The sequence below is a fragment of the Anas acuta genome, chromosome 4, assembly GCF_963932015.1.
Source record: "Anas acuta chromosome 4, bAnaAcu1.1, whole genome shotgun sequence".
NCBI lineage: Eukaryota > Metazoa > Chordata > Aves > Anseriformes > Anatidae > Anas > Anas acuta.
In genome coordinates this window covers 12,404,995-12,430,175 of record NC_088982.1, presented here as the reverse complement: position 1 = coordinate 12,430,175, position 25,181 = coordinate 12,404,995, and the positions used below count along the sequence as shown (strand labels likewise).

The window sequence follows — 25,181 nt, the reverse complement described above, 5'->3', positions numbered from 1 at the left end:
AATAGATTTGCAAAGCAAAATAAACTCGGTTCCAGGAGAAGTCTCAACTTCCTTTAATTTGTCTGCTCCATAACAAATTAATATTCTTCTAACATTATGTCAGGAAATATCAACTCAAATTATTTGCAATACCTAATACATTGTACCAACTATTTTTATTCATGATTCGGTTAAGCAGTATGACAAATAATTTTATTTGAGGTAGACCTAACTATGACTTTGTTAGGATTTTCTCACAGTGTTAACAGTATTAATTTATTTTTCACTTTGTTCATAACATGGTCTTTAATAAGAATAATAAAATAATGACTTAAAAAAAATATTCATTGCATTGCCACATATAATTTAAATGCCACACAGAAATGTTTTGATAAATTCTTTGTTTGGTTTCAGTTTTTGTTTGGTTGTTTTTTGCCTTTACTTTTCCCGCATTTAATAAATTACTTGGTTTTATTCCACATTTTGTTTACTGCATATTTATATAATCACCTCTCAGTAAATAAAATTTCAGGTGAAATAGATTGCTGCTCAAGTCAGCAAAGATGTATTAGAAAAAGAGACACTAACATATTCATGCTGGTGCATCAAAGGATCCATATTTATTAAGGACAATAGAACAAAAAGTCAAGGAAAGTGCAACCATCAGCAGAAGTGCATGTGTTGCTGATAAAATATATTTCAGAAGCCATGTAAAAGTAATACAGTCCTCAGATATAGTTCAGCTGGATTGTACACTACTTTACACAGCTAACTTTTGTATATAGAGATAAATATGTATTTATACATATTTATATGCATATTTATACATATATTTATATGTATACAATATTATAGATGTGTATTATATATACATATAAATATATACATTATATATGTATGTAGGCATACATATATACATACACGCACACATATACACATTATATAATATATATAAATATATATTATTTATATAATACATATATTTATATGCATATTTATACATATATTCATGATATATATATATATATATATATATATATATATATATTCATATATATATATATATATATTCATATATACATATTTATTCAAAAAAAAAAGAACAAGATCTTTTTTTGGACCAGCATCCATTTGTGTACATCTCTCTAAACCAGGAAAACATAACACTTAATATCAATTCCTTCAGAAGGGTTTAAAATGGATACACATACACTTAGAACTTTCTGGCATATTTTGCCTTTTGTTAAGTGGTAGGTATATTGGTACATGGTAGGACTAATGCTGTGGACATGACCTCTAGTACATGCAGTACTGAAGGCAGTTCAGTATCAGCTACCACCTGATAACCCAACATCCTGCCTGATGTCTTTCTGGTTCAGCACAGCCTTTTAACTAAGTTGTTCACAAGGTTGCATGTATCTATTGTCATTTAAAATCTAGCAGACTTCACAATTGTCCATTTGTGCATCCATTACCTTGAGCAAACCTGCACTAAATTTCTTCTTGTCACCATGCAGCCAACACATCCACAAGCTTTGTAAAACCCTTGTGTTTTTTTGTTTGTTTGTTTAGAATACTCACTCACTAACACAACTTATTTGTTGAAAACATAACGGCTGCTATAAAGCAAACAAAAAGTTAAACTGTATACTGGAGCACTGCTAAGTATGAAGTGTTAATGTATTTCAAATTTGAGGGGTTCAAAGTTAGTTAATTTCAGACCACTGAACATTTAATGCACAACAAAAGGTTTTTAAGTTCCTCAGAAGTAACTTAATTAGGGATTATAGTATATATCTATAAATACATACATAATGTATCTATATCTGTGACTTAGCCACCTAGTTAATATCATTTTTAAATACCAAGCCAATCAGCAGCATTTGAGGAAAAAAATAAATAAAAATTACCTATAAGATAATTGATGTTTCTTGGTACTTCAACAAGAAGACAACAGAAAGGAAGTCATAATCCTATAAAATCCTCTGGTTGCTGTATGACAATAGGATAAATGATCCCTTTCTTTTTGGTTTTGCTGTTCCTAAAATATGACTTAGTACTTCTGCAACCAAGTGATCAACATGTTTACAGAGGGAGGTGGAGATGATTTATGCACACGGAACTATATTTTCCTATGTACATACTACTTGTTTACTCTAAGCTCCATAAAACTTGGTAATTGTATGAGAAAATTTTAATACAGTCCGCTCTAACTCCAAAGTCTGGAGGCATGGACTAAAATGTATTCCCTCATCAGTATGCTGCTCTTTGGAAGCATGTTGTGACCTGAAGAGTTTCTCCAATCATTCTTGTTAAAGAACGGAGTTATTACAAAATTTATAAATACTATTATAACATCTCAATGAAAAAAAAATATATGTTGAAATCAAGAAAACTGATGACTGAAGTTTCAAACAGACCTGAGATCCTGATTCAAGAGCAGCACCAGAGTCTTTTAAGAGAGAGACTTGATGAATCAGTAACATGGATACATTGATCAACTGGAAATCTGGCAAAGACTTGATGCATAATATTCCGTTATAATACAGAATTATTGCTATTGTAATTATTATTATCTATTACAGAATTATGTAAAATACTTGATTTAAATTATATGTATATAAATCTAAAATGAGGCCAAGGTTAAAACAGCAACATAAATAATGTAATTTTAACAACAACAACAAGAGGAAAAAGGAAGAAAAGGAAGATACATAACTTTATTCCAACTCACCTCTTGTGCAAACTACAAAGGTGGGGTAAGAAGCTAAAAAACACTTGTCCCTTGACCTGGCTCTTGCTAATTACCAGTTCTAGCATTGTTGGATTTTAGCCTAATTAAGAAATATAATTAAAGTCCAACCTATACTACAAATGATAACTGTACTAGAGCATAGCATCTTGCTGGCTTTGCTGCATCATTAGTGCCTCTCAGTGAGTGTCAGCTGCAGTACACCTCTCTTGCGCAGGTGTGCTTTTGCACCTCAGCTTTGGAGCCAAGGGAAGCCATCCAGCAAAATGAGCACTCTTTCATCTACCCCAGAAATTACTACCCGTTACTCAGAACATCACCATCACACAGCTCATTAGATTCAGGTAAGTATAAACCAACAAAAAGGCTTCATAAAGGGACAAAATTGTGTTTTTTATTATTTGTAACACCAGCTTTCACATTTCTTAGCTGAGTACCAGTTGACAAAGACCAGATTGGAATTCCCTTTAAAGAAAAAGTTAAAATAATGCAACTATATATAATGATCTCTTATTCCAAAATATGTTGTATTGCACATACTAAAACATTTGCTATCTACATTTTTTTGTTTTGTTTTGTTTTCAATTTAGAGAAAGAATGAACTTGAAATGTCAAAACCTGGAGTTATGCCTAGAAAAGTTTACTGTATGAGCTTCAAGAACAAATTCTTAAGTTACCATCCACAAGCAACAAAAAGATGTATATAATTACGTCTCCATCAAAAATTTCTTCGTAAACACAGGTGATAGTTTGGTTAAAATGCTGTGAACGATAAATTATCTAGAAGGTCCCATGTAGCACATACCCAGAAATGTGCATATCATACTGTGCATCAGTCCCAAAAAGCAGAAAAATTAGTGCCCAAAACATACCACCTCTCCAGGATCTTGGAGACAGTAACAGAAAAAATTGAAATTGTGTTGTAATAATCAAATTGGATAAAATATTAGTATCTCCAAAATATTTAACATTATGTTTTGCTCAATTTCAAGTTCACATTACAAACAGTCAAAATATATCTGGTATGTTCTGGTATGAGCATCACATGTGAGGTGTTTCCTTTCTTCTTTTCAGTCTAGACTACTGCATCCAGGTTTGTGCAGAAATGGGCCATTAAAGGAGTCTAGAAGGAAGGAACAAGAAATAACCTAAAAAGTGTGGCTGAAAGAAAATGAGAAGTGTGAAGCACCTTCCTATCTGTGAAAGGTTTTTGCCAAGAGAAAGAGGAATAAACTCCTCACCAGATGAGGTGGGAAGCAGGTGAGAAAGAAGTAGGATTTAGGTTAGATAATATGAGGGAGAGGGGGTGTCCAGTAACACTGGCTAAGTATTGAGATAAGCTAGAAAGAAGAAACCTGGAAAGATCTATCAAATCTTTTTGACAAGTCAACTCTACCAGGCATGCAGTTAAGAACAAGCTGAATAAATGTGCTTTATATACCAGTGCCTCTCTCAAAGAGTACAACAGACCAAGTAATGTAGAATTACATGTTCAAAGATTTCTGTTTAGCTATTTTCTGCTGAATTTCTTGTTACAGATTTGTAGGGGAGAATGAATAGGTAACTTGGAGATTAGTGCATTTAATACAGCTCGTGAACATTTAACATTTGGGCAAAGTAAAACACAGACGGGTGCAATGGGAAGGAAATAATCATCCAACAGAACTGATTGCTCCAAATCTATTCCACGTCAATATACAGTTCAACAAAAAAAAAGCATCTGCCTTATCATCTAACATCTACAATGATGGTGAATCTATTTCCACAACTACCAGAGTGACTTTTCTTTGCATGCTCAAAGACAACAGAGAAAACTTCCTTTTTAAGCATCAGTTCACTACACATTAAATAGTTGTCTGGTATTCTACTGACTCCTCTGCAGTTATTCAAGTTTGTCAGAGGCATAACTTCTGGGAAGAAAACAAAAAAAAAAACAAACAAGAGAAACACACACACTATGTGGTTAACTTAACTGGTATTGCTCTGAAAATGACAGACACATCTGTTGAAAACAAAACATAAATGCTGCAATTGTTCAACTAACTGCAAGCTTCTACAGTCCTCTTAAAGAAGGTTTGATACAGCAAAACACAAAATATGAACTCCTGTTCATTACAGAAGAAGTTCAGAACACTCAAGAGTTCCTAAATCTTCAGCAGCTACAGCTGACCTGATGTGTTAATATACAAGTTTGACAGATCTGCCTTTATAAAACACAACTTTTATAAGAGGATGAAGGACTTGAAAAGCAATTGTTGACATTTTCCCATATCATGTGTTTTATAACAGAAATGCAAACAATAAAAATGTCATTCTGAATCTAATTCTGTATTTTACCTGCTTTGTACATGATAGACTGACATAAGATTAATATCAGCTTAGCAACTTCTTGCTTCCTGTAGATCAGTATTACCTATTTGTATTAGAAGAAAATCCTAAACACCGAACAATTATTTCCACTTTTTATAACACAGCTTGACTATGATTTATCAGTCAGGTCACTATGTTGATTTATTGCTGTGTTTTACTGGAATATGTTATGACCACACTATTTCCGCAAGGATAAAATGATCTTTGTTAAGGAAGGGATATCAGCCCTTACCATCATGTCTGTGGATATTAAAATAATGTAGAAATGGTGTAGTCGGACAAGTACTACATTGACAGCACTTTGGTCTGCATTACTCTTCACAGACTATGAGCCCAAAAGTAAATTAATAATAATGATAAAAAAATCTTCACTTCTTTCTTCTATGGGAAGAATGTTGGAAATCTGTATTACCATGACAGAGATGGCAGCAGTCAAAACCATTTCCCAAAACTGGAAAAGTTTAACAGAAGAGATGCATAAAAAAATAAAGCCAACATTAACTGAGTACTTACACAGGTAAGAACCCGAGAATTTTTCTGTCTGAACAGATGAGTCAGATTAATCTGTTAGGATAATATATCTAAAAAAAAAATCTAGCGACATCTGTTTAATAATATTTGAGTAGCAGTCTGGTCAGACTGTCAGCCCATACATGAGCATTTAATGAGCACGTGAAGAATTCTTTCTAAATATAAACCTCAGTAAACTTTACTGTAGGTGGGAGAACCAGACTTCCTTCTTCTGTGTGTATTTTTCTAAATTACTTGCAGATTCACCATCTGTATTGTTTAGACAACATGCAATACTAAACAGCACAGGCTGCTGAAGAGCTTAAGCATAACCATACTAGCTCAGACCAGGATCATACAGTCAAGCATACTGACTCTGCCAATAACTGGTTACTAATCCAACAGCAGATGTCTTTGGATAAAAAGAACAAAGCAAATGGGGGGGGAGGGGAAGACAAAAAGTATGGAACAGCTCCTGGGCAAAGAACAATCAAATGAAGAACTCATCAACTTAGGAGATGCAGTTTGAAGGTGGATATTCACATGATTATTAACATGAAAAAGATACTCAAGAATCAACCACTCTTCTGGAACAAAAATTTAGTAGGATTCAGATTTAGGGGAGGGAAGAAATGGAGGAAATCTTCAAGCAACAGGTAGTGAAGGCTTAATGAAAAGATGTGTGGCAGTAAAAATTTAGATGGGTTGAAGGGGAGAATGAACAAATTTCTGAGGAAAAAAAAATCCACTAAGGGTTACTAAAGACAAAGAAAATTGTATTCAGCATGGAAAACCACTGAGCTACAAATAAGTGAAAGCTGTAAGAGTTAAGCGGAAAGTATCATGTATTCTTGACCTGCTTTTACCCTTACCCTGTCCTCAGATTAGTTACACTTAGGATACCAGATGCTGTGTTAGATAAGATTCAATATGACACAGTATGATGTGTCATAAATATTACAAGAACATACAAGAATCGGTCAGCTCAAGACCTATACTGAAAGTTTCTTGACCCTCACTACAAAATATTATAGTACCTGTTACAGCCAGCATTACACGAGTGGACTTGAGTTGTTTAGCTGCAAACATTTCAATGTTTTACTTGGAAAAAAACAAACACCTTTCTTAATGTCTTGTTTTCCATAAAACTGGATCATTTTAATTAGAAACAAGTTACTGAAGGACACACAAATCATATCATTTTTTCTTTTAGAACATCTCTGAAGTATGATTTTTACTGAATTAAGTTTTCATAATTTCCTTAATAGTGAGTAATACTTGAAAAATATTATGCCATTACCTTTGTATTTCTAAGCGTAGTGCTTATGCAGATTTTTTGTTGCTGTTGGATAAAATTAGAGAACAAGCCTATTTCTAGTTTCAGAATCGAATAACGGACATTAAAGCACAGTTTGGGATAAAAGGAGGTGAAGTAATAGCCTAAAGACTGGTTACCATCTTCATCCTGTATTATGGTGTCAACCTGTCATGTTGAAAAGCATATAAAAAACACAGAAGAGAAAAGAAAAAGCAATCTGACAGTAATTTATACAGCAGATTCCCTAAAGCTGTAGGAAAAACAAGTTCTGTTTGATACACCTTGGTGTTTTTTTTTTCAGTCATATCTTGAGGGCTTTTCTCAACATCACTGGAACTACTTCTTAAGGAGGGTTTAGGAAAATTCATACCTAAGGCATTGCATGAATTTTTTTCACTCTATGACATTTATTACATTTCATGCTCTGAAGAGCTGCTCAGCTTTCTGAAAATTCTGTAAGGAATGACACTGCTAGAGTAATATACACTTGATATTCATATTATGTGTGATTTTCCCATTGATATTGTGGATATTCATATTACTGTAATACATGGTTGAAAACCTACAAATCCTTTTGCTTACTTTTAATGAAGAAAAAACAATAATATGTGGAAATGATGTATGAATGACAGATATATTTCAGAGTTTTTAGTATTTCAGCAATGTTCCACAAAGGATATTTGTTGTTCTATAGACTTGTATCATTACCTACTGGCCAGGTAAATTTTGTCTGTAATATATAATATGCAATAATGCTACACAACTGCTTTATAGCCGTATTAGCAGCATACCTGTTTTAAATAATAGTGATCATATACAAAACTATTAGGCCAATGAAATAAAACATGAAGGCTAGGGAAGTTTGTGTTTTAGATGTTAATCATATGTAAATACTTTTAAGGAAAAAGAGAAAGTCTTCACAAAAATGTCCTTCAGTTAGCATACTCTTAGACAAAACCTGATGGTTTCAATAGTTATGAGACAGGCTAGTGCAAAAAAAATACAACTTTCTGAAACAGAATTTGTCATTTTGTGACCAGGTGGGTTAGTGTTCTTCACAGTGAGGGATGACCTGCAGTCCCTCTCCTGTGAGCACACAAAGAAGCTGTACGAGACCTATGTCAGAAGCACCCTGCATGATACTGAGATATCTCAGTCTACTGCTCCTCCCTTTTCCACTCAGAGGGTTTATTCCCTACTCAGCTGGTCTCCAACCTATTGACTCCAACTGCTAGAAAATGCCTGCAGCATTAATGTGTATTCTCCCATTTATTAGAAGAACGGTTAATTGCCTCTTTTCTTCCCAACATATTGAATTGATACCATGCACATAAAATCTATATTTAGAAACTAGTCTATAGGTTCCATGATGCGCTTGTTTACAACACATAAAAGCCAGCTCTCCATTATCAAAAAATGAAACAGAAGTAAGAAGGCCCTTTTTATTGTTGCCATCTTTACAAGAGGATTTTCTTTTCTTCAAAGCGGAAAGTACCAGTATAGTGGCACAGATCAGCCCATATCAACCATGCTATAGGTTCACATCAAGAAGAATCAAAAAGGAAAAGGTCTAAAAAAGCCGAATTCATCCGTTACAATGCTGAAGTTCAATTCTTTCTACTTCGCTTTCTAATCAAAAACAGGAGGAAGTCTAGCAACATTTTCTACTGAAAAAAGCGTCATTTATCTAACACCCCAACATGCAATGGCATGTGCATATACTCTTCACAAGATGAAGGAAGAAACTTCAGCATTAAGGTACTTTGGTTAACAAAAACTTGTTCTTTTTTTTTTTTTCCTTTAAAATGAAAGAAAATGATTCCTGTAGAAAATGACTGCCTCATAGCTTCAATCCCTCTATTTCTATTGAAATTCTGAGACCTAACAGCTTGAAGTTTCTCTAGAAAAGAAATGAAGAGAGAAAAGCTATGAGAAAAAAAAAAAAAAAATATATATATATATATATATATATATATATATATAATCTTCTCTTGAAAGATTCTGTATAAAAAAGGAAAGAAGAAATTGCTCATCTTTTCTATGAGAAATTCTCTAAGTACGGAACTGAGGCAAAAGGATTTTAAAACTTGTCCAAGATTACACGTGCAGCCTGTGACAGAAATAAACCAGGATAATCCATTTAAATCTTATCATAACAACTGTTACTAATCTTGTTATGAAAGCCTTACTTTTTCTAAGAGTAAGGCACAAATTTCTGAGTTACCTCAACTCTCCTCTCTCAATATCCCATTAGACTTCATAGTAACCACTACCCAAATGTACCAAGGCACATGGAATCTTTCGATGAGTTGCTTGCTTTTTTGTTTTTCCTTCCAGAAGTTATCAATTATTACATTTCTAACTACTTTTTCACATAATGAATTGTAACTGTGTAACTATGCTGTAACTACCCCTTTAGTCTTTAGGACCAAAGGAAAATTCTTAGGCACATATTGAAATGAATTAGTATAACTCCCTCTCAAAAGCAAATAGAGTACTTTTAGTTGACAAAACTTCCATAGAAAAACAATCCTAAACTCAGAGCCCTTCTTAGGTATAGTCCAATCCACTCTCTCTTATTTATTTAAATTAGTTATCAAGATTTTCTTTACAGAGCAGGGTTATAAGCTACTGACTATGAAAAATATTACTTGGATTTTCAGCTCCCCACCCACTGGTAGTATCATTAGATTATATTAGTTTTTGTAAAACATGCTAGCTACATCTTCAATAGCATCATTGGTCCTCGGTAACATTTCTTTTTTCTTGCAGTGTTGTGTTTGATTTTTTTATTATATTAGAAAAGTCTTAATCTGTTGTTATTCATGTGCAACTGGAAATAGAACAGAAATACAGCATCTCATCTAAGTTGCCACTTCAGCTTCAGATACAATGATTTACAAGACTTCTATCTCTCACTACAGACTCCTGTGCACACAGTGGTACTCTAGGAAAGAAGCTCCCAAAGTGATACAAACTCATCATCAATGATACTCTTCCCAAGTACACTTAGCAGAAGGCTGCCTCCTCAATTCCCAGCATGTGGAAATCTTGTGGGAAGGACTTCCAGATACAGCATCCAGTATAGGAGTGCATGCCTCTTCTTGTGCAATCGTATGGGCTCATACTCCCAGACACCATTTGCAGGTACTAGTGGTCTCCAGGCAAGATAATGGACCAGCAAACATCCACTGCAAAACATTTATGTTGCTGGTTTCATTGAGGTCTGCAACTGTGTACTGGACTTTCATCCTCATGTCCAACAAAATTAAAAAGGATAGCTAATCTCTCTAGCTTAGTTGCAAATCAAGCTAGTTGCAAAAGGAGAGAGTTAGGAGATAACTATTCCTTACAGGACTATAGGTAGAACATAAAATACTCATAAAGTTAATAAGAAGATATTTTTACTTCGCTACTATTTTCAAAGGAGTTTTAGACACATGAATCTTCCCCAAAACAAGAGGAATAAACAAACTACCTCATTTTCAAGTGTTCAAATGACTGCAGTTACTGCGGGTTCCTGAGTAGGATGTTCAATATAGAGCACCAGAATTTCAAGACTGGTGGATAATGCAAGTCACACAGACTCCAGGGAACAACATAGATATTTCGATCACTCCCACTTCACACAGTGCAAACATCGCAGCCTTTGACACACATACAAAAAAAAAACACAAAAAACTCATAAATCTGTAAATTCAGAAAAGAACACATATGTAGCTATCCCAACCCCAAAATTTAAGTTCTCATTGAAATTTTAAAGTTGCAGTGTTTAGTAATATATTCTAGTTTCTCCTTTCATTAAAGGCTAGTAGCAAAACCTCAATCTCCCCCCAAGTAATTTCTTTGATCTATTTCCATTTATAGCTACAAAATACATCTTCTTGCTCTCCCCTAGCTAGCTGCCACCGCTGAAAACTAAACTTTACCCCATTTAGAGAAGAACAGAGGCCAAAATTTAAAAAAAAACTACTCTCTCTTCAAAAAAAAAAAAATAAAGTTGTGCATTTTGTATGCACGCTTATAAATAAATATATTTTCTAGATGTAGAAAATCTTCTGTAAAGCAGACTTTTTCCTATAGAAATAACAAAAAGCAATATATTAGTGTTTCAAACAGGCAGATCACGTCAAGAAAGTCACCCCACACTTTGAGAAATTATTTATTGATTATTTACTGCCAAGGATCTTACCAACAGTGCAACTGGCTTTTCTTCAATTCAAGATATACTTGGACTCTTGGATTTTCACATGAACTCCAACAGTCCCTTTGGAAGGACAAAGCCAAGGACATTCAAAAAAAAAAAAAAAAAAAAAAAGTTGGGGGGAAGCAACCATACTGAACATTTTCCTAACTGGGGAGAGAGGCAGCCTAAAGGCAAAGAAACCACAATAACCAACTGGGTTAATTCTTTGCTTAAAAATTGCTCAAAAAGTGGCAGAACAGGTGCTGATGACTGTGCTTAATGAGATAATTTTCAGCCTGCTTTTGTACTGGCAAGCTGCCCCTTGTCATGGTGTGATCAGTTTTAATTATTTTTATCAGTCAACTTGATAGAATCACCATAAAAAGGAAACCATAGTTTTAAGGTCTTTTCCAGTAGTGCCTTGCTGGCATATCACAACTCTTCAGATGCTCCACTTCACACCAAAAGCTATTTTTCAACAAATTTCTGCATTACTGATCCTGACAGCATATGACACACTCTTTGCAGTCTTAACTATATTTCATTTATTGAAAGATATGAAATTGGCAAAAAGTTGTTTTCCATCTTTTCTATAACCCCCCTTTAAGTACTGAAAGGCCACAATGAGGTTTCCCCAGAGCCATCTGTTATGCAGGCTGAACATCTCCATCTCTCTCAGCCTTTCTCCACAAGAGTGGTGCTCCAGCTCTCTGATCATCTTTGTGGCCCTCCTCTGGACCCGCTCTAACAAACCCCCATCCGTCTTGTACTGGTGGCCCCAGGCCTGCATGCAGTATTCCAGGTGAGACCTCACAAGGGCAAAGTACACCTCCACCACACTCCAGGGGACAACCACCTCCCTCCACCTGTGGGCCACCCCTCTGGTGGGCCTTCTGGTCTACAAGCACACACTGCTGGCTGTTGTCAAGCTTTTGGTCCACCAGAGCCCCCAAGTCCTTCTCTGCAGGGCTGCTCTCAGTAAGTTCTTCTCCCAGCCTGTGCTCCTGTCTGGGAGTGCCCTGACCCAGGTGCAGGACCTTGCACTTGGACTTGCACTTGAACCTCATGAGGTTCACGTGAGCCCAGCTCTCAAGCTTGTCCAGGTCCCTTCCTAGCTTTCCATTTGCCAAGTTTTCTTTCAACTTCATTGTGTAACCAAACCATTATGTCCTACGTGTAATCAAACAAGTACGTCCTGTCTTACATGAAGTAGGGCAGGATAACTGGGAAGGCTTCTTAAGCTTCCTTTAACTGTGAATTAATCTGACAAAACCCTGAGAAGCACCCTGGGTTACCATTAGACATCTTCTGTCCGACTAAATTAAGACTATTTACAGTGGAAACAGCAGTTCTCTCAGGCAAGGAGAGTCATTCCCAAGAGCCCCTCCTGCAGTTTTGTAGACTGGCACTTCTAGTGTGCCAGAACAAAAGGTGCCCTCCACAGCCTTCAGCATTGTCAACACCATGTCCAGCCAGCCTTGCTTACCCGTGATACCACTAGCACAAGATTATATTGATGTCTTTGTAGTACAAAGCGTTTTTATAGAACTCATTCTTGAACAACCACATGCGAGTTAAGAGATGTAGAGTGGACCACTGCCACACAAAACAACCTCGCTCAAAAAAAAAAAAAAAAAAAAGGCTTCATTAGTATTCCAATAACACATAATCCATAATTACGCTTTTAAAGTGCAGGAGGAGTAAAAAGGAAGTGCTCCTGAGAAATATCCTGATTGTAAAAAAATAACGCACTTAAATGGTAATAGGGTTATAAAACCAAAATTACAATAGAGCATTTCTGTAAAGTGTTTTTTTCTTACCAAATGCATCCTTTCAAAGGAAAGAAATGCTTTCTAAGTTCAGAGGGAAGTAAAAAACAGTTCTTTACCACATAGAATCATGCTGATAATTACAAAAAAAATAAAAAAAAAATACACTCCTACTGCAAAATTATACTTCAAAAAGACATATACACTGGATTCATAATCCTTTTTGGTTTAATTTAAAAATTTCTTACAGATAAACAGAATCTGGATGGGAGAAGAGACCAGGGAAGACTCTATTTTCTCTTCAGGTTATATTGCTGCCTTTGGACAGCGTATAGATAATTGTCTTAGCTTCCTGGCTCTGGCATTAAAAACTTCAGTGATGACTTGTACAGTGGCATTTCACCCTGTATGTGTGAAACCCTAATGACTCACAGAGGAAATTGAGAGCATCAGGGTTTTGCTGTTTTTAAACAGAACTAGACCTCATTTCATCTGTGATATTATTTAAGAAAGAGTTAGAAGCCCTTCTGAGTTTCTAGAAAATATCAGTGTTAGGCCTGGCCATCCCATCTGCAGCTCGGCAAGTTGCCAGCAGAACACTATGGTGACACTCAGTTAATTGCCCAGTCACCTGGGCACTTCAAGAACAGTCTAGTTAGAGAAATAAATGCATCCAGGAGACACATTTGGAACAGATGTTTTGCTTTGAAATATCTTTAAAACAAAAAGAACTTTCTGGCAGAACAGTGAATTGCATTTCATTCAATTATGGAACAGCCTCTGTTTCATCCTCGGTGAACAGTCAGCATCATCAAACCTTACACTAACTGAAACCCTGCTGCTTCTGAGAGCACTCGGTGACTTCCATGAACGCTGAACCACTTTTGATTATGACTTTTTGATTTTTCTTTACTACTTTTTGCTTGAATAGGAGACAGACTAGCACTGTGTTGTAAAGATACAATATGCTTTTCAAGAATAGCAAAATTCTTCTGTTAAATAACAGTGACTTGAAGAAAATAAATACAATCCAACCCTAGCAGAAGTGAATACGCCTGAAACCTCCCTTTATCTGGGACAAACTTTCCTGTTACACAACACAAGAGAGAGCAGATACTACAGAACCCAAGGGCATTATGCAAATGCATCTACAACAGAGTCAGGACCGAGAATTAAACTGAATATTGGCTGGAGTTTTATTGAAAGAGGCAATTCAAAAACTGAAGAGTTCTCAAAAGATCTAGCAAATAAAGACATCGGACAGTTAAGCAGGAAATGTAAAAATACTAAGAGGAGATAATGAAGTCAACAATATACTGTTTGCCTTCTTTCATTTTGGTTACCGCTAGCTATTGGGTACAAACATGAGTACACACAAGGCACTAAACCTAGAAATAATGTGAGGTGAAATGGCTTAACAAATCCAAAAGTGTATTTATTTCTCATTATCAGAAAGTGGAGAAAAAAATTCATCGGCTTTCTGAAGCCAACTACTGAGATCAGTATAAAATTTTCATGCTATGAACTCGAAGTGCTACATCAGTTACCTAAAATGTATCATTGCCACAAAGTGTACTATCTGCTGGTATATTGCACTAATTGCTTTTCAAACCCAAATAAACTACAGAACAAAATGCATCCTTATTTTTCTGTTCCTTCTTTATAAACTGTAATAGTCATCAGTGTTCCAAAAATTCACAATGATAGCGTAAGGTGTTCTTCAGTAATAAAAAAAATAAATAATAAAAATAATAATAAATAATAATAATAATAATAATAAAATGAACTATGTATCTGTTCATAAGGCCTTAGCATTTACTTCTCTGGGAGAACGTTGCCAAAGCATAAGAAACTCTCCCTTGCATGAACTTAGGTGTAGAAAGAGCAAAGTTTACCATTAAGGGATAGCGATTATCATATTCAGGACCTGCAGCCAAGAACTTATCCTCTGGCAAATGCTTTAAACCAAAATAGCAATGCTGCAAGTAGATGAATGAATAGTATAAAAAGTAACATGATTTAACCTTTCATGTCTAAATCAAGTCCTGTTATGTGATAACATGCTTTTGAATTAATTAAATAAATAAATCATTATTTTAATTCCTTCAGCAGACAATGCAGCTGTGTCAAATATCATTAAAAATATGCCATTTATCATCCTGCAGAAAGTCTGCTATGTTGTAGTACATTGACAGAAACAGAATAGGTGTTGCCTTCCTGACAACATAAAGTATCTGTACAGTTTTGCATAACTACATATGTTAGATTAGGATGGGCATCCTGATTTTGTGGGGTATTCCCAGCTACATGCATTAACTTGCAATTTCTGCCTTGCTTTCCAATGAATCCTAGAGATACTCACTTATCTGTGCTAGCCTAGAAGAGAACCACGTCACAGCATTGCTTCCACCTACACTTGGCTGCTCTGCATGCTGTCTGGCTACTGAAAAATATATTCAGGAGGAGGAAAGAGAAACTTAGTGACTAACAGTCACTAAATGATGCAATTTTATTTTATATAACTTAGAGAAGACAGGAAAATTCAATGTAATGATACATTACCATGACACAGGAAAAATAAACCATTTTTGAAGTTCAGATTAAGAAGTATAACAGTGGTGCCCTTATTCTGCACAAGCAGTTATTTAGGAGTCTTCTCATACAGTTCCTCTTTATGACAAAGGACCAAGTTTATGTCAGCTTCATCTTTAGCATACCTGGTGACTACAAAAGCTTACCATCTATAGCTGCATATTTGTGCAGCTGATATTTCTTCTTAACCTGCTTGCTTTAGTATCAGATTAGAGTACAAGCAGAATTTCTGACTGCAATTATGAATTTGCTCCACTTGAAAGGATAGAAATTTTGTAAATATTATTTTAAATCTTATTTTAGTACATAAACCTTCTCAGGAGAGGTCACCTCTATTACATACATTCACTTGAAAATGACAATTCAATCTCATTTATCTTCCCCATGTCTTCAGTGAGTTTATAATATTTGTAGAAAAGAAAAGCATTGAAGAAAGATTACACTGGATAAAAGTGAATTTAGCACAGGAGCTAAAAGCAGAAGCATACTAGAATACCAGAAACTGCAACATCTATATGCACAGAGAATATATTTTAGAGTAATTTTTTAGAGAGCTGGAGGGAGTTAGATTTAATTTTTTTTTCCTTCACTTCAGAAAGTTAATTTAAATTGGTACTCAGATTAATTAGGACAGCTAACTTTGCAGGTAAAAAGGTGAGATGTTCCCAACTAGAGAAAAAGCCATCCACAATAATGTTAAAACAAACAAACAAATAAAACAAAACAAAACAAGTAAACAAAAACAAAAACAAAAAAAAGGATTAGTTGCTTAAGTGTTCAGAGTTAATAAAAAAAACAACAACAATACATGATAGTATCCTCTCGTTATGCTCTTAATGACAGGCAGTGTTACCTTGCTTTATTTTACCCGCTGGGTATCTGAGATACACAACTCTGGAAGATGTAGTCCTTTGCAAAGACGTTTTACTTCTGGAACCAGCAGACTACACAGATAAAACACTCATGGTGGGCTCCCTGCCATACAAGTGAGCTGTCCAGCATTTGGGCTAAATCAGGCTTTATTCTAACTATGTAAGGATGTTGCATTTCTTATAACCTCCATTTGGATGGTTTTCTTTTAGCTTTACGACATTTAGCCTGAGCCAAGCCAATATCAAGCCTCATTTTTTGCTGCAGTTGAGAACCATCACTAATTGATGTCATTTAAAAAACTGTCTTTTTAAATATCTTTAACATGAAACAATTCACTGTAAACGATGCATTGATGAATGAGTTAAGAATACTTGATAGAGAAGCTGCCATTCAATTTCTCACTATTCACTATTACTCATGGTGTTTTGTTTTAACCATGTCTCTGCTGCTCCACTTGCCCAGTGGATTAAGATCATCCAGAGGTGAAAGAACAGCTTAGGTCATCAATATTCCAAGCATTCAAGTTCCTGTCACTTCAGGCACTTTCAGAGAAGGAAAAGCAAGCATTTCCAACTCTATCCAGATGCTGCTACTGTGAAGAAAGAAAAAAAGACACAGCTTCTAAGTTTCAAGGTTATTCTGAATATGTGAGTTGGTAGCACGCTGAACTGCTGGGAGCTGCACCTGGTGTTAATGGTGATGTTATTGCAACATTTTTAGTTAACGATTTGGGGCTAGATCTGCAGAGGGATTTGGCAGCTACAGCACTACAAAATGCACAACTCTGGTGCTAATCACTTGAGAGAAGCAGAATATCCAGCCTTCTGCTAAGCCCTTCCACTACTTCTGTAGTGCATGGGAAAGTTTACTTTCCCCTCTCTATACAATCCTCAGTAGAAAACAGTCAAAAAGATGCATTTCTGACACTGAGATTTCCTAAGATGGCATCTCCACAGAACACTGCTCTAACCCCTCTTTTGTAGTTCAATTTTTCTTGCCAGTTTCTTCAAAGATGAAGCAAGGGTCGATTTTATCTTTAGGATGCAATTGGAAGACTGTGCTGTAGCAGCCCTTCACACAAACATAATGATTGCAGTCCTTGCCCTGAACACAAGTGATTCATTATTCTCCGCTGAGTGCCCCAAACATTTGTCTAGAGAGCTATGTCCTTCCCTAAGGACCAATAAATCTTTAATTATTTTATATGAAGTGACCTAGTTTCAATGGGGAACTAGCATCCTGTAATATTTTGTATTAGGATTGCTGCTGATTTGAACAAAAATAATTCTGCAAGAACAGAGGAAGCACTCTTCCTCTGATAATATTTCTGAGAAAAAATTCCAATAAATACATTCTTTAAGGCCCCCAGTTTACCAGTGTATTTTAGCACAGCACATCTACTGACTTAGTCCACTATTGGGAAACAGGTTAGGTTAAACACAGGTAAATAGTGACCAGTTCAGCCATGGAAAAACATGGAATAACTTGGAAATATGTAAAACCTGAGCTACAGATACACAGAAAACTTGCTTTTAGAAACAGAATGGAAGATACCAAGCAGACATTTTGAGAATTGCACCTTTAGTTTCAGATAATTCAAACAGAGGAAGGGGATACAAGAGATGACTGCTAAGGCAGGTACTCGAAGAAAATACCATCATGAGAAAAGTTTCTATCCATTGATATTTGAGGTAATCCCTCAATGGGCATGCAGAGTTATCATTCTCTCCCTGCAACGTGCTTCAATTAAGACACAATTTTATGAACATTTCAAACTGGTGTAAACCTTAAAAAAGATATATATGTCATTGCCTTGAGTCAGCACAACTGTTGTAATCATTTAAAAAAAAAAAAAAAAGAGAGAGAGAGAGAGAGAAAACCAATCCCAGATAATAGCCAGTCATTTGCTGTTCTCAATATCTTTAGCCTTTAACCCTTCCTCTGAGCCAATTTCTCTCATAATCTGTAAAACGCTGGAGCCAACACAGAGAGGTTGGCAGAGGAAAAGGCAGCTGGGTGTGGAAGAACTGGAACACCTCCTTCAGTTGAGGTGTTGGCTTCAAAAACATTTCTGAGATTATGGTTTAACTGTATCTCAAACCCACTTCCAGCTTTTTCATCCACTTTTGTCTACTGAACATCTAATGAGATTCTAATGGCCTACAACCCACTTGATTTTTTTTAACTTAAAAACACATGGTAGAATAGACGTGATCATTTTTTCCAACTATTAATATATAAAATAAGCATACTAATCTGATTAGTATGAAATTATACATAGCTGTGAAAAAGGAGGAGAAATTCAACAAGCTGTACTTTACAACTTGTTGCAAACAGACCCAAAAACTTTTAACCCCATTATTTTGTTGTTGGTTTTGTTTTGTTTTGTTTTGAATTTAGAGTTCCTGCCTAAAATATAATGGTATTTGATATTCATCTTTTTTCTTTCTTTTTTTTTTTTTTTTAAGTATCACAGACTCACAGAATATCCCAAGCTGGAAGGAACCCACAAGGATCATCAAGTCCAACTCTTGGCTCTAAGCAGGAAGAAATTAAGACCATTTAACCCATACCGTGTTCCAAAGCACTAGTAACAATCCGCATACACTTCCCTTTATATTTGCAGTAAATGGGTACATTTGTAAAATAATGGATCTCTAAACCACCTAAATTGGTACAGACATTTTTAAGCATTCCCACTGCTATCAGACTTCAAGCCCTGTATTAGAAATGTTGCAGAGATTTCTAGAACTGGCAGAGATTAAAAAAAGAGGAATAATCTACTTTACTTGAGCACTGGACAGTATTCTGTACAGTGTTGGATTTCCCAATATCTGCAAGACCTTTACAGAATAATGGAAGAGACAACCAAAGGGATATTTGAAAAAGATGTGATATGGTATGATATGATATAAGAAAGACAGAAAATGTCAGGCGTTGAGTCTAAGTGAGATAGGCCTGGGACAAGTTGTGTCTCAGAAATAGCCCTTTAAGAAATTAAACTCAGTTGATATAATATCCTTCTGTAGAGATAAACTAAAGAAGATCCTAATCAGAACATTACTGTGAGATGGTTTCTTTCTCTGTGAGCACTGAGCAAACGGGAAGCTGTCACTTGATAAGACAGGGCAGGAAGCGGAAGCTAGCAGTTGAATATGAGACACTCAATGGAATTTATGAGCAAAGTTTTAGTACTCTGGAGGAAGGAGAAATTGTTTTAATGAATAAAACAAACTTGCCTTATAATAGCACAAGTAAAGTTTCTTGTGAATCAGGGTTTTTGTAGGCCTCCCTCTTGCTAGGAATCAAGAAGAAAAAATGCCAGCCCTCTGTGAAACAAAGGAGCATTATAAAAATAAGGCAATAGTTGTTCCTAAAAAGTGGATATTTATCATCTCACTGGGAAGTTTAATATGTTTTTTAATCAAATAAATTTTAATAAATAATATTCTCCTTAAAATAGAACCATTCAAAGTTAAATGACTATTACCAAAGTCTCTTCATTTCACTTATTCTGCCTTAAGCATTTTCATAAGCAAGCAACATTTATAGCAAGAAAGCTGAGATGTCAAATGCAAACTACCAGGTAGCACAAACCCCTTGGTCTTCACAATTAAGCTAGTATTTCATAGTGAAAGAACAGCTTAGTAAACAAAAAGCAAAACCAAATTATACAACAGTACCTGGTCTCCTGGTATTAAAATGGAGAGATCTGCTATAGCCTCAATCAAATTAGTGATCAAGTAACCATGATTATCGCTGTGTTCATTAAAGTGGATCTAACTCACTGTCATTTATATGACATATACAAAGGAAACTTTTTTGACTCATTGGATATGACTCCTTCCTTATGTAAAAGGTGAAATCGGTCTTTTCTTTGTGCTCAACCAATCTTTAGGCCTCTTTTCTTACTCTCTTAAAACAAGCAAACAAACAAACAAAAATACGTTTACTATTATAATATGGCCTGGTCTTTCCCTTTCCACACTATAGTTGCATTTTAATTTCTATCACTTATTCCTGTAGTGACATGACTCCAACAAGTACCAGTCTGGGGAACCATTATAACCAGGATTTACAGAGTGCTCCAAAGTGCTACCTGAAAAGTGAAGAATCACGTACTGCTGTGAACAACAACACTGGTTCAGGTAGGTCCAACTCCATCTCACATTGTATCCCTAATATGGTCTGGTATAGTGTGATCTGTGATCTGGGAGCATTCATGAAGTACCTTGTTTGCTGCAAAACACATTGCAAAATGACCTGGGTTTTACCTGAACATTTTGACTTTTCCTACTTAGAAAGACTTATGTACTTGTCAAGATCATTAAAAAAAAATCTGGACACATTGACTATATATACATGATATGCATAGTGAGCAAGCCAAGACTTCTAAGAATGTGGAAATTACTGCCCATGAACAGCAAACCTGATGTCCTTACTAAGCACCTAGGGCATGCAAAAGCACTTCATTACAGTACATCTGCACATTCTTCTGCCTGGGAAATTCCAGGCAGAAGCACAGGTGCCCTGTCACTGTTGGTTTTCTAAACCACTCTTACAGCTCCTCTCCACATTTCTTAACTTAAATATCACATTTGTGACTTTGCATTCCCATTACTAAGGCATGCATCAAATTTCTGGCAAATCTTGCGCTGCAAATTACTTAAAACATAAATCAGATGAAGAGACTTCTGATAAAAGTTATTTTTACAGTAACACCTGCAAAATACCTTGTTAGCAAAAAAAAGAAGGTGAAATCCTTACAGACTATTGAAGGCAATTTGTGTTCACTCACACACCCCTGAAATCAAAATGTGTGTGAATATACGTGTTGTTACAGTTCCTCAGGTACTTATTTCTAGAACATTTATCAAAGCATTAGATATATACCCAAATACACTGAGGAGAGCATAGACAACTGTGTGAGTTGAAAATCAAACAACTTCAAAGCTAACCTGGACAAAGTAAAGGGATAATGGCAATAACTACTATTATTATTTGGAATTTCAGAAACGCTCAGAGAGCCTGGCTGAAAATTGGACTGCTAGTATAAACATGCTAGTTTTCATCCCTAGGTGAAGACAAGGTATTAGAATACAATAAGAATCTTATCCAGGTGAAAAACAAATAAAAAACCCTCTATCCTTACATCACCTAAGCTGGTACAGATAAAAAGCTGAAGGATAGACAGACTGAAACTAGCAAAGCCCCATCTTGTTAAAGCATATGTCGCCTGTCTCTGATACTTTTAACACATGCTAGAACATACTGGATGCATTATCACATTTATTGCCTTGACAACAAAGCCAGAATTAATAGTACAGGGTAGACCTTGTTCCAAAGAACTTAAATTCAAGAGGAAGCAAAGGAAGAATTACATGTATCTTCAGATACGATCTGACAAGATACTTTTTTGTTGAAACAAAGCAACAAAAAGCCAAGATTTTTTAAAATTTACTAGTTAACTGAGGAAATACGTGATTTTTCACAAGGCCTTCCCAACTGATGCTCTCTGCCAGGCAAAATCAAAACAAGAAATTTAAGGAAAGCTATTTGAACATTTTTGTACAAATTCTGATCTTAGATACCATGTTTAGGAAAGCTCTACTGAAAACGCCTTAAATGTGCTTGGTCTCAAGTACTAAATTATGTTTGCTTTATAATAAAAACAATATTCCAATTATTTTTCTTCCATGATACCTCAGCTTCCTACAACCAGAAAAATCCTGAAGTACCCTGAGAATATTTATCAGTCAAAAATTTGTCTCACATGACATGGGGCAACAATGCTATACTGCCCAATTTCAGTGTTAAACTGTTAAAAACAGCATTTTGGGGGGGAGGGGCAACATGCCTTGTGGAAAGGTAACAAATATTGAATAAATAGAAACATAAAAACACCAAGGGTAACTTTTCAGTTTAGCAACGCTCATAAAACAGCTAATGACTTGCTAATTCAACAGCCAAGCTAATAATGAGATGTTAAATAAGATTTATAATACATCAATTACTAATTGATTTTCTAGAAAGAAGCAATCTTACTTTTGGCTTTTAATTATTTCACTTAAATTTTGGGAATTGAGCTTTTTACATTTCTAATGCATGACCTAAGAACACTTTTAGTTTTGTGTTTAGAAGATTGTCATAAAAACAATGAGGTGTTACTAATAGAAATACTCTAGTGAGAATCATTTTTGTTCCATATATACAAGATAGGATTTCCACAGCTACTAGGCTTTAAAGAAAAAAATAAAATTTAGGGTCAATAAATAATCTCTGCTCCATTACTAAAGTGAAGAGTGTGAAGTTAATTATCTTTATGTCCTCATTACCTTGTTAAACAGATCCTCCGTTTAGGATGAAACAACATAAAAACAGCAGCAAACTTACTCTGTACAATGAATTAGGAAAGGGACTGAGATTTGCAACTACTCACAGTTTTATGTTTTGTTTAAACAAAATTTTACTAATATCACTTGAACTTGGTAGACATGGTATGAGTTTATCAGATTTGTGTAATCTTATCTGAGAAAAAAAATGCAACCATGCGTTATGACCAGACAATTATCCTCTTCACACCTTCAGGTAAGGCTTGCAATCATGCCAAGCCCTGCTTCTCTCTAGACATGGATATATGAGAATGACTTCATACCTGAAACTGAAGAAAACTTGGCATCTGGTGAGTTCACAGACAAAAAGCAATGCTACACTGAAAAATGCAACTCAACGAGTATAACAGACAGACGTTGAAAATTTTGGTACTGTCAAAAGCAGTGCTGCTTACCCATCATCTAATTGATACTGATGCCTTTAGAATGAAACCTTGCAGTGCCAACACCAGGCTTTGTAAGGCCAGAAAGTTTAACCAAGGCACTGGGAAGGGCCCTTTCAATTTATCTGCCTGCTGTGTAAAATTACTATTGGACTACAAGTCCATGCAAACATACCAACTGTATAAAAATTATGTCATCTCTGACCACATGTGAGGTCCTATAGAAAAACTGATAAACAAACCTGTTTAAAATTTGCTGCAATCCCTGCATCTGTTCCCTCTGTGAGTATGTTTTTGCTCTGGTTTGCTTCAAACATTTGAATGGAAACCTGAAGGTGATGCTTAATGTCACTAGAAAATGGTGCTTATAAATAATGATACAAGTAGTTAAGTATTTATATAGTAGCATAATATAAAATAACGTCCAGTATCTTACTAAGGAATACTGCTTCTACAAGTCCATGATGGTTCATGATTTTATTGGAAATTTAACGATTCACAAAAAATAACCCAATGGGAAGCCATACATTCCTTTAATATATAAATATCCTATAAAATAATTTATATTACTTTCTTTTTGATTGTGATATATTGCAAAATCATATTTTGTAACTGGTAGATTTTTTAGCTAGCAGTATCTGTATTTTTGCAGCAGTGCTTCAAGATTATAGCCCTAAAACAGAAAAAAGAAGACTATTTCTTTACATAACTTCATTAAAGGGAAAATAGATTCATGAAATATATGCAGCCTATATTTCAAGTTTATTCTGATATGACTAGATAATTAATATTTGCATTTAAAACAAACAAACAAAAACCCCACCACCACAAGACCCTAAATAACAGCAGAAAACACAATAAATTCCATGAAAGATTCATCAGTGAATCTCATTTCTGGTTTTATTTATTTGTTTATTTATTCATGATACTGAAAAAGGTGAACAAATCAGACTACTACTGACAGTCAAAACTGAGTGACTTTATGGTAGCCACATATTAGATTAAACTACAGAACTATATTTAACCTGACCAGACAGGGTCCCATTTATGTAATCCTGCTTTAGAAGCTTCTAATGAGTTACTGCAGCCTAACCCAGATATGCCTGCCAGCTACTTCACTGTTGGTTTGGTTTCTTTTGTTGTTTTCTTTTTCAGTCTACACAATAATGAGAGTACAATTTAATTGCAAAAATTGATGCACAACACATAGAACACTCTTGTTTAACGTGTTGGTCATCAGTATAACCAGTAACCTAACAAATATACTTCTGCCTACTTTAACTCAGAAAGTATATTTTTGTTTGTATTAGATTTGCTATATACCCATAGTCACCAAGTTACTACGAGATTCATGCGACAGGGGAATAAGTTGTCACTGGAATTAGGTAAGTAAAGAAATTGGTGAATTCCTTGGCAGTAGAGTGTTCATGGTGAGAGCTGATGCCTACATTTACAAGTTAATGGAATGCATGCAGAAATCAGTGAAAGGGAGTTATTATCACAGTGGCCTCTTTAAGAAAATGTACCACAAAGAAAATTCTTCCATCTTAGAAACATCTCCGTGTTTTGGTGAGGGCATCCGCTGAGGACCACGCCACCCCACCACAGTCCTGCATTCAGCCACCTGCTGCGCAGACACATATGGCTCTCAGGGATCAGCGGGGGCTGAGCGGGGTGAGTGGCGGTCACTCAGTAACATCTGCCAGCTGATCGGAAGGGGCATTAATGATATTCTAAAAGGAGGTTGGTTCACTCCTTCTTGCTGAAAGACAGCTGTGGTGACAAAAGGTGTACAGAGAAAATAAGATTGTAGATGTAATGGTGCAGGGAAAAGGATGGAGCTTTTCAGAACATGTTGTTTGACCTAAGTCATCCACAGGAAACATCTTACAAAATAAGCTGTATGTACTGTCTGGAATCAAACACAGCATGAAATATAAAACAGTGACATAAGAAAGAAGGTTAAGAATGGTAAAAGTTACAAACAGAAGAAAAAAATAAGTTTTCAATGTTATGATTTGTCGTTACATCACTTCAGTAGCTGTTGTTTTGAGATT

General features: G+C 35.4%; 1 protein-coding gene across 6 annotated transcripts in view; it reads right to left on the bottom strand.

Annotated features, from left to right (window-relative positions):
• The window catches only part of JAKMIP1 (janus kinase and microtubule interacting protein 1), a 151,278-nt gene that overhangs the window by 111,310 nt on the left and 14,787 nt on the right, over positions 1-25,181 (bottom strand). Inside the window, exon 1 of one of the 6 annotated variants that reach the window (XM_068679883.1) lies at positions 1,890-2,035. The exons of the other annotated variants lie outside the window; for them this stretch is intronic. The gene's annotated coding sequence lies outside the window, so the exon portion shown is untranslated. Of the gene's footprint in view, positions 1-1,889; positions 2,036-25,181 lie in introns of those variants that run through there. 6 annotated transcript variants of the gene reach the window in all.